We start from the raw sequence: 9,456 nt of genomic DNA, 5'->3' as shown, positions 1-9,456 counted from the left end.
GAGGAATGGAGACGAGCGCAACTGCGCACGCGTTATGTTAAAGCGATGCCGGAGCAACGATGCGCTCCTGCTGATGTTAATGCAGCCGGGTGGGGGCGCTTGGTGCGAGGAGGCGGCTTACATACGGATCTTTCCTTGCAGTCCAAATGCGTTTCTGTCGCCTTCGTGCCGCGCTGCACCGAGTTGTCCTTCTCGCTCTTTTGTCACCCGTCGAGCTTACGTTCTTAACGCGGCAGACGGACGTCAGGGACCTGGTTTGCCAGGAGAGAAGAGGCCACACCGCTAAGCTCCCAGAGCTAGAAGTTGTTCTTGCCCTTCGTGGTTGTGTTTTCCTGCCACGTTGGACCGGGAGGGCCTTTAAGACAGCCGAGCATTCATAGTTTGTGCTTGACAGTGCGACTCTTCGGGAACTATTGCGCCCTCGACTCTCGCCTGCCGTTTGCGGTTGGGCTTCCAAGCCCAGTTCCAGAGGCTGATTTTTTAAAAGAAAACTTTTTTATTCAAAATTAAAACATACCCAGAAACATATCATCCTTATTCCCCCCCCCCCCATTTTTCCTCCCACCCTCCCACACAAAACCCACCCACCAGCTTCTCTTAGTTCCAGTCTTTGATTTCTCTAAGAATGCTGTTTTCTGCCCGTTACACAGTTGTATAGATCCTCAAACTATTTAGCTGATTGTCATCAATATAAAAGTTTGTGAATGTTTATTCAAAGCCAGCCAAGGAGTCCAGTTCGCTTTGTTGCATCTTCAAATACTTTGTAAAGGGTTCCCATTCATCTTTAAAGTCACAGTTATCCTTGTCCCATAGCTTATATGTCAATTTTGCCAGTTCCGCATAGTCCATCAATTTTTCTTGCCATGATTCTTTAGTTGGGGTTTCTTCAGTCTTCCATCCTTGTGCTATTAGAACTCTCACGGCCGTTGTTGCATGCATGAATCCAGGGGCTGATTCTGACCTATAATGTTTTGCATGGTCTGGGCCTCCAGCATCAGAAAGGATGCACATCTTTCTTTAGGTATTTGGGTCCCAGCTATTTGTATGCTAGTACACTTCGATGAAATGTCACGTAGAAAGGGTAGCATAGGTAGAACTATTTCATCTCTAACACAGCTGCTGAAGAAATCTGGAATAAATAACAAAACGACCCCTGGAGATGACTGAGCATTCATCCTGATTTGCTTTACACAAAGCTAATGTGGGGGTTCTATTATATCCAGTCTTAATTGAGCATTCATTCTGATATGTTTGTGGGGCTACTACATGACAATCCGCATTCATACTCATTTGCTTGTGGGGTGCTTAGACGTCTTCCTGTAATTTGTTCATCTCACACTGCATTTCCCTATCGTTTTCTAAACATCAAGAACTTGATTTTTTTAAAAGGTGGATTGGTTGTGTTAGGGCAAGCAAGTCCTTAAATCCCATTTAAACGTGTAAGCTTGATATTGTGGTATGCACTTGCAGCCTTCCTATAAAATACAGTTTGGAGGCACCCAGACTTCCTCATACAGTTGCTTATTTATTTATTGACATTATCCCTAGCTTCATAAAGACAAAGCACTTTGTTGTTTAGTCATGTCAGACTCTTCGTGACCCCATGGACCAGAGCACGCCAGGAACTCCTGTCTTCCACTGCCTCCCGCAGTTTGGTCAAAGACAAAGCACTAGGTGGCTCTAAATTAGAGGCAAGATCTTACTTCCTTTCTGTCCTGAAGCGCTCTTAGTTCTGTTATTTATTACATTTATATCCCACCTTTCCTCCAAGGAGCAAAAAGTGGCGTACTTGCTTTTCCCTCTACCCATTTTATCATCACAACCAACCCTGTGAGGTATGTTAGACTGAGATACAGTGACTGGCCCAAGGTGAGGACTAGAACCCTGATTTCCCAGGCCTTAGTCCAACATTATAACCACATCTTCACATTAGTTCTCATTATACAACCCTTAAGTGAATAAGATGTATAAGGACCACCATGTACAAAGTTACAAGGAAAGCCATGTGACCACCTGAAATTAACATACATCTGAACTTGAAACTATGACAGTGTTTTGTTCAAATAAGGGCAAGTGGGACTGAGAGAGAGATTAAGGTTGCAATCCTATGAACATTTCTTTGGCAGAAAGTCCCTTCTAAAAAGGCATACAAAGGATTGCATTCAAGCTTTTTATTTCTTAGCTCAAGTATTAGCAACAGTATTCAACGTTTCAATACAGTGGTACCTTGGGTAGCAGACGCTTCAGGTTACAGACTCCGCTAACCCAGAAATAGTACCTTGGGTTAAGAACCTTGCTTCAGGATGAGAACAGAAATAATGTAGCGGTGGCGCGGCAGCAGCGGGAGGCCCCATTAGCTAAAGTGGTACCTCAGGTTAAGAACAGTTTCAGGTTAAGAATGGACCTCCAGAACGAATTAAGTTCTTAACCCAAGGTACCGCCACTTTATTAGTTTCATTGCATGACACTGCTGTTTGGGAAATTGCTGTAACTTTATTTTTTGTATTCTGAATTGTATTGTGTCCAGTACTGCATCTGCATGCTAAAAGATGTAAATTTGCTTTGCTTCAGTGGTTGCCTGTTTCTTGTTACTTTTACAGTAATTAACATGTGCTATAAAACATGGGAAGAAAAACCCCCCTAAAAACAAACACATTTTACATTTTAGCTTTAAACAACCTCAAAAGCAGCACCTTCAGTCTTTGCTGAAAATTGACCCTTTCCTCCCCCTTTTCACTCCCTAGAAACAAACAATAGCATCCCTGAACCCATACCTAAAAATCCATAAAATTCAAATAGATTTCCTTTCTAAAACAACAATCTCTTGGCAGCAGAAACTGACACATATATATTTTAAAAAACAGAAGAGGGCAATATTTGCCTGCTTTAAGTGAGCACCTGGGGATAAACTTGGCACCCGGATACTGCAAAACAGAACGGAAAGGTAAACCTATGACCTCATTGCATCCAGGCCCAATTTAATCAACTACAGGGTATATACATTAGTAAAAATAAACCTCTTCAATAAAAACCAGTTGCAAAAATCCAATTCTCCCGACTGCTCAGCCTGGACAATTAGTGGTCTACAATAATCAAGGCCAGGAATATCTCTAAAGCATCTGAAACTTAATTGCCCTCTAATACTAGCAGTAGTCCACAATCAAGGCAAGCTGAATTCTTTGGATTTAACCTGACTGAGTCCCAGTTACACAATGGGATTAATAAATCCAAGTATTTTGTCTTAAATAAATGCATTATGAATCCGGCTGTTAAACTGAGTTGGCCACAGTCCAGGGAACCCTGTGAATAACTCTGGTTGCCCAGTGGGGGCTTTGGTCTTGTGTTTCTCCAGCAGCTGCTCCCAATACTGCATAGCAAACACTTTCTGAAACTCAGGGGAGCTTTAAAAGAAATTTGTGGTTGATGATTTTTGGTTTCTCGAAACAAATCAGAAGTCTGCTGGGAGCGCCCAAAGTAATTCTTGTGAGTGCCAAAACAGACTTGACATGGGAAATCCATGATTGGCTCTTTCCCCTCTCCTTAATCTTTCTTTACAAGCAGCTCTTTGGGGCGAGGACTAGATTTAGACAATGGTACTAGATGAAGGGGGGGGTTAACCTTCCCCTGCCACTTTCTGCCGCAATAGAAATGGCTTCCCCTGAACTTTCAGCCTTACTTGGGAAGTGGGGGACAAGTTACATTGATGGTACATAGGTGGGTAAAATCCACAGTATTTACAAAGGAAAACACTTTGGAGGGGGATCAGTCCTGAAAAAAAATTTGGTCCTTCGTTTTGTTTACTTAAGGAAGTATTACAGTCGAAAAAGTCTCTGTTTTTCATTCTCTTATAGGCTACGGTCTGTTTGTTCTGGCTAGCTGGTACATCATATAGGTGGTGCCAATATTTATGTATACTACATGTTAAAAAGATATTTATGTTGAATGTTAGGCTTTATTTTTCTTATCCTTCTCTGTCCATGCTCAAGTAACTGTGTCTTCTGTTCTTTTGTAGCTGTCAACTATGCTTTCTGCATAAATTGTTTGGAATAGTCAAGGTCTGTCACACAGATCTTTACTTAACTTGGTTGTCTGAGGTTTGCATACACATGACACTTTACTTCTAGAATCAGTGGAAACTGAGTACCTTGTTGTTTTTTTACATAGTTCACACACAGTCCAGGTCTATATATTTTTCTGCCTCAGAAAAAGCCCTTCTTGGGAAACTGTTTTCATTTTGAAAACAAAAGCTCACTGCAGATATGTGTCCACTTGAAAACAGATGTAGGTGGTCCCAGAAATGCAGAAGTGTATTTACACTTGTGCAATGATGCTTTGGGGGGGTGTATACAAAGATCGCAATCACCATTTCTTTCTTCATTCATGTGGGGTATGTGCAGGAATAATCAAGGGGAGGATTTTTCAGGTAACCACACCGACTCTTCTGGATGGGAGGATCTAGAATCAATCTAGATTGAAAGCAACATGTTGAGGATGATCATGAACAATTCTAGAAAGAAAATCTATATTATTATCATTTTTCTAGAAATGGGTTAGTGTGTACACAGCCTGAGTGTCATAGTTTAAAGTTCTGAATAATAGGAGATATCCAACATCATGTGAAACCAGTTTGTGCAATGGGGTTGTTGGGAGTCCGACAATTTCTGGAGGGCTTCAGGTTCCCAATCCCTCCTCTAAAAGAAAACAATGTATGCATCTTTATTAACTACAGCACAAAACAAACATATCCTTTAGAACAAGGACTGTGAACCTGTAGCATTTCAGCTTCAGCCACCAAGGTCAGTGGCCAAGGATGATGGGAATTGTAGTCCAGCAACAACTGGAGGGCTCTGCGTTCCTTATTTGTGATTTGACCCACTTCAACAGATGATCTGAAGACTTGTAAAGACATCAACAATTTATTGTAAATTTGGCAAATTTCCGATAGAAATGTTATAACCCCATCAAACACTCAAATACATTTTCAGATGAGTATATATACTGTGAATAGGTGTGTGTGTCCATCTGAACTTATTCTATAGTCATGGCATAAATAAAGGGATTGGCTCCAGAATGCCCTTGCAGTTGAGATCTGCTTGGTCTCTTCTCTAAGCTCCTTTAGACAGGAGCTGAAAAGGTAGCTTGTAGTCGACCAATTAAAAACTTCTCTGCAAAATTAGATGGTTGCTGGCTGAGTAGTTCATTTTGTTTTCTACTACAGCTTTTCATTTACTAGCAATGAGAAACTTATGGGCTACATATTTGACCCAACACAATCTTAACTGCCAAGGTGATTGTTTTAATCTAAATGATTATGAGAACTGTATGTTTTAAGAACTTAGTCTTAGATAGGATTGTTTGCTTTTTGTGAGTTTCATTGTAATGGTCATTGGTTGCACACAATAAAATATTCCTAACTGATTAAAACTAACTTAGGGTTTTGTTTTTAAATTTGGTTTGTATTTTCTGCTTTTAATTTTTAATTGTTTCAAAATGCACTTGCATGATATTTTTTAATGAGGGCTGCTCCGAGTGCAATTGTAGAACAGGCTATAAATACAGTCGTATCTTGGAAGTCAAATGGAATCTGTTTCGGAAGTCCGTTCGACTTCCAAAACCAAAGCACGGCTTTTGATTGGCTTCAGGAAGCTCCTTCAGCCAACTGGAAGCTGTGGAAGCCCCATGGATGTTCAGCTTCCAAAAGCAGGTTCAAAAACCGGAACAGTCACTTCTGGGTTTTAATAGTTCGGGAGCCAAAATGTTTGAGAACTAGGCTGTTTGACTTCCAAGGTACGACTGTAATTACTTTTGTCAATTTTATTGGCTACAAGGTATATGCTACTATACCGCTTTCAGATCAAAATGATTGTCCATTCTATTCTTATTTAAAAACATATTGGGGTGCTTCTGATGACCTGTTTATTATTTATCCTGATTTGTTTGTGGGGAGATTTGACGACAGGGGCTATTTAATGAGCATTCATATTGATTTGTTTGCAGGGAGGTTAGATGATGTTGTATCAAGCATTATTCCACACTTTCCATTGCATTTCACCATCACTTTCCTTATTGCAAAGTCCAGTCTGAATTTGCTGGTATGTGACTGAATTCCACCCCAAAATCAGTGGCGTAGTGTGGGTTGTCAGCACCCGGGGCAAGGCAAGTAATTTGCGCCCCCTAACCCATGGATTTGCGCCCCCTAACCCTAACCCCCAGATGTTGCGCCCGGTGCGGCCGGCCCCCCCTGCACCCCCCACGCTACGCCACTGCCCAAAATAGTGACAGTCTGGATGCATCCTTTATCGGCTACTTCTTAATTGGAAGGCTTTTTGGTATGAAGTTTCTGTTGTTTTCCCTCTCTCTCCTTGGACAGTAGGGGGCAATCTGCACCCATTACTTTAAAACTTCGTACTTCCTCTGAGAGGCCAAGAGAGATAGTCAAAATCTTTGACTGTGCAACTCACATACCTTTTGTGCTGTAGAATTATGTCTGCTTATAGATGAGCATATATACATGCAAGGATAAGAAGCAGGACCACTTATTTAAATACTAAGGATTTTACTCTAATTCAGAACCAAATCCCACTGAAGAAAGTGCAACTTTTTCTGAGTAAAATTATGTAAGTAATAAGTATTCAATTTTTTCCAGGAGTAGTGGTTACTGGGCAAAATAGCATTTATTGATGAGATGGAAAGCCAATGTCAATGCTATTCTGTACAGTCATAAATATTAATAATTCTAGAACTGAACACATTGAAAAATTTGCATAGTAGGCAAAAATACAATAACAGGGTTGGCACACAGCAAAATGCCAGCACACCTGTAAAAAAACCTGCTCACATAACGTGTTTTTGTGTGTCCACAGTTGGACAGCTTGCAATTTCTTACTGGATTTTCTTCTCTTATTAGATTATCTGCAGATCAGAAAATCTGAATTTAGCAGGGTGAGGAGGATGTTGTGTGGATGCCACAAAAAAGATGCACAAGCAGCTTCATATCTAAATTAAGCTCCCATGTAGATGAGTCCTTCGTACTTTTAAATGCACAGGGAGAAAGGGTGGGGGTAATGAGAATTTTGAAGAAAAGAATTAGGACTTATGTGAGAAGCTCCTTTTCTTTGTCAGTGAAAATTAGGTAAGCTATTTCATTCTGCTTTTTCTTATAATTAATGGATTTATTACATGCTTTCTTATTCCTTTGCTTTCTCTAACAACCATCCCGTCAGTGATGAGAACATGTCGCTCAAAGCTTTAAAGCCAAGTAGGGATAAGAACATTCCAAAACTAGCTCACTAGCTATCACAGCACACTGCCCTTTCCTTTGCTGCTTCTGGCAATATGAAAGAGAGCAAGAGATAACCTGCTGGAAGTTATTCAGATAGGTTACCTAGGTGGTAAACTTGATACACAGAGTATACAAACTTGATTTGCACCATACAGGTGTTATGTTGCCAAGATTTGGGGATCTTGTATATAGTAACCATAGAAATGAGGGGGCAAACCATTAAAAAAAGAGTTTGGAAAACTGTAACATTAGATGTTCCAACTCGGCTTTCATTCAAACTGAAGCTGCCAATGACGTCTATTGAGGTTGCTTAACTTTCCGCTATAAGACCATTTCCAGTTCCTCATATCTTTGCCCAATTATAACCATCAATGCAAAAGCTGTGCAGTCACCAGTGTTTCCCTTGGGCTGATTTTTTAAAAAGAAAAAGTTGCAGTCATAATGGGAATGATGAGCCCGAGGCACAAAATGCATGTGTGTGTTTTTTAAAAAACCCCAAGCCTAGTTCTTCCGACATTTTCATTGAGAAATTCCAGCACCTCTGTGCTTTGGAGCAAGGACTTGAAATTTGGCAACAGACAGGTCTCACTTTGGTGTTACGCAAGAGCCTTGCTTTTGTCGGCCTCAGGAAAATCTGCCCACATTTGGCCAGATTGGAAGCCTCCAAAACATTGCAGCTTATGCATGCTTAGCAGAGACTTTTAAGAACTTGGCAGAAGAGATTGCCAAACTGTCTGCACTCTGAGCGAGCCAGCAATCGGATGGGAAGTCTGAGGGAAATCCACACAGAGGTGTGTTTCCTGACCGCCAGGGGGTGCTGCAGTGCCAACAAGCAGGGAGTATCTTGCTGTTTGCAGGATTCCTCCTGCTGGCTGTGAAGGGTAGAATCCAGGGCTTTTTTCCCCTAGAAAAAGAGGTGCTGGAACTTGATTTTTTTTTAGGGGGAGCACCCACCCAAAGTTGTAAGCCATTGTGTCTCTTTCCTCAGCGATATCATACTACTGAACTGCTTTATCAGATGGCTGTAAAAACTGTTGAGATGTAAAGTGCTTGAGACAAACCCTATAAATTCTAGGTACTGTTGTTTTTAGGCTAAGATGGCTGAAACTGTCTTATCCAAATTGTATCCTAGACAGTGTCAGCTAAAATCTGACTGGCAGCAATGTGAAGAAGAGGTTTGTGTAGGCAGATCACATCATGATGAAAAACTGCCCCCTTTTTTAATGGCTGTTTCCAGTTGAAATAAGTGGTTGGTTGCCAATGCCGTATTGCCATTGTCCTATTCTTATGTTGGTATCATCACAACTGACCGATTCCCAATTAACTTAGGACTGACTGCAGCAACTCCTTTGCCAAAATGTCTCTATGGAGGTTGGTTACCATTCTCGTTGTATATCAGGGATGGGGAGCCTGTGACCCTCCTATAGATTACAACTCCCATCTTTTTGGCCACACTGCCTGGGGGTGAGTCCCACAACACTTTGGAGAGCGGGTCACAAGTTCTCCATCTCTATTGTACATTATAAATGAAGATGGTATCCAGTGGTGTGGGTGGTCTCTAGGAATTCAACATCTTGTCTGGTATGTATAATTATTTCCAAGAAAGGTTAAAACACATGGGTAACAATAAATAGATTAATAAAGGCATTGTCTTATTTCTATGGCCACAGTAGGAATACATGATATTTTGATATGCTTAGTTGATAGGATCAATGAGAAGAATGCATGATTCAGGAAAAAGCAATGGTCACTATATAGATTAAGGTTCTAAAACCACCACAGATCAGAGACTACTTCCCCACTTAACCTTTTCATTAGATTTTTTATGGAACATCCATACATCTTTTATTAGCTCACTGCATTTCAGTATTTTCTGTTGTCAGTTCATGGATGGCCGGGGGGAGGATGACATGTGGCAGTTTTTTAAAAAATGAGCTTCTGTACTTTTCATTAAAAAATTTTGTTTGCAAGTTCTACCTGTTTTATGGCTTCCTGTTGATTGAAGATGGGCAATTAGCACCAAATTTCCTTTTACTTCTTCCATTTCAGGAGTTTAGAAGGTAACAAGAGTTACTAAAATACTTCCCCTCCCAATCTTTAATTGAAATAGTATTTTGCATATATGGAAGCAAAAGAATGATGGCTTAAGTAAATAATGCTTCTCACTCCATACA

At 40.7% G+C, this 9,456-nt stretch overlaps 1 long non-coding RNA gene across 1 annotated transcript in view; it reads right to left on the bottom strand.

Annotated features, from left to right (window-relative positions):
- Window positions 1-593: 593 nt before the first annotated feature.
- LOC309376466 overlaps window positions 594-9,456 on the bottom strand; it is a 35,926-nt gene continuing 27,063 nt past the window's right edge. Inside the window, exon 3 of the long non-coding RNA XR_014171201.1 lies at window positions 594-1,129. This is a non-coding gene — a long non-coding RNA (uncharacterized lncRNA). The remainder of the gene's footprint in view (window positions 1,130-9,456) is intronic.

This window comes from Podarcis melisellensis (genome assembly GCF_964234715.1).
Source record: "Podarcis melisellensis genome assembly, chromosome: 1".
NCBI classification, from domain to species: Eukaryota; Metazoa; Chordata; class Lepidosauria; order Squamata; family Lacertidae; genus Podarcis; species Podarcis melisellensis.
Note: the sequence above shows the minus strand (reverse complement) of the source record. Positions and strands in the feature narration are given on the sequence as shown.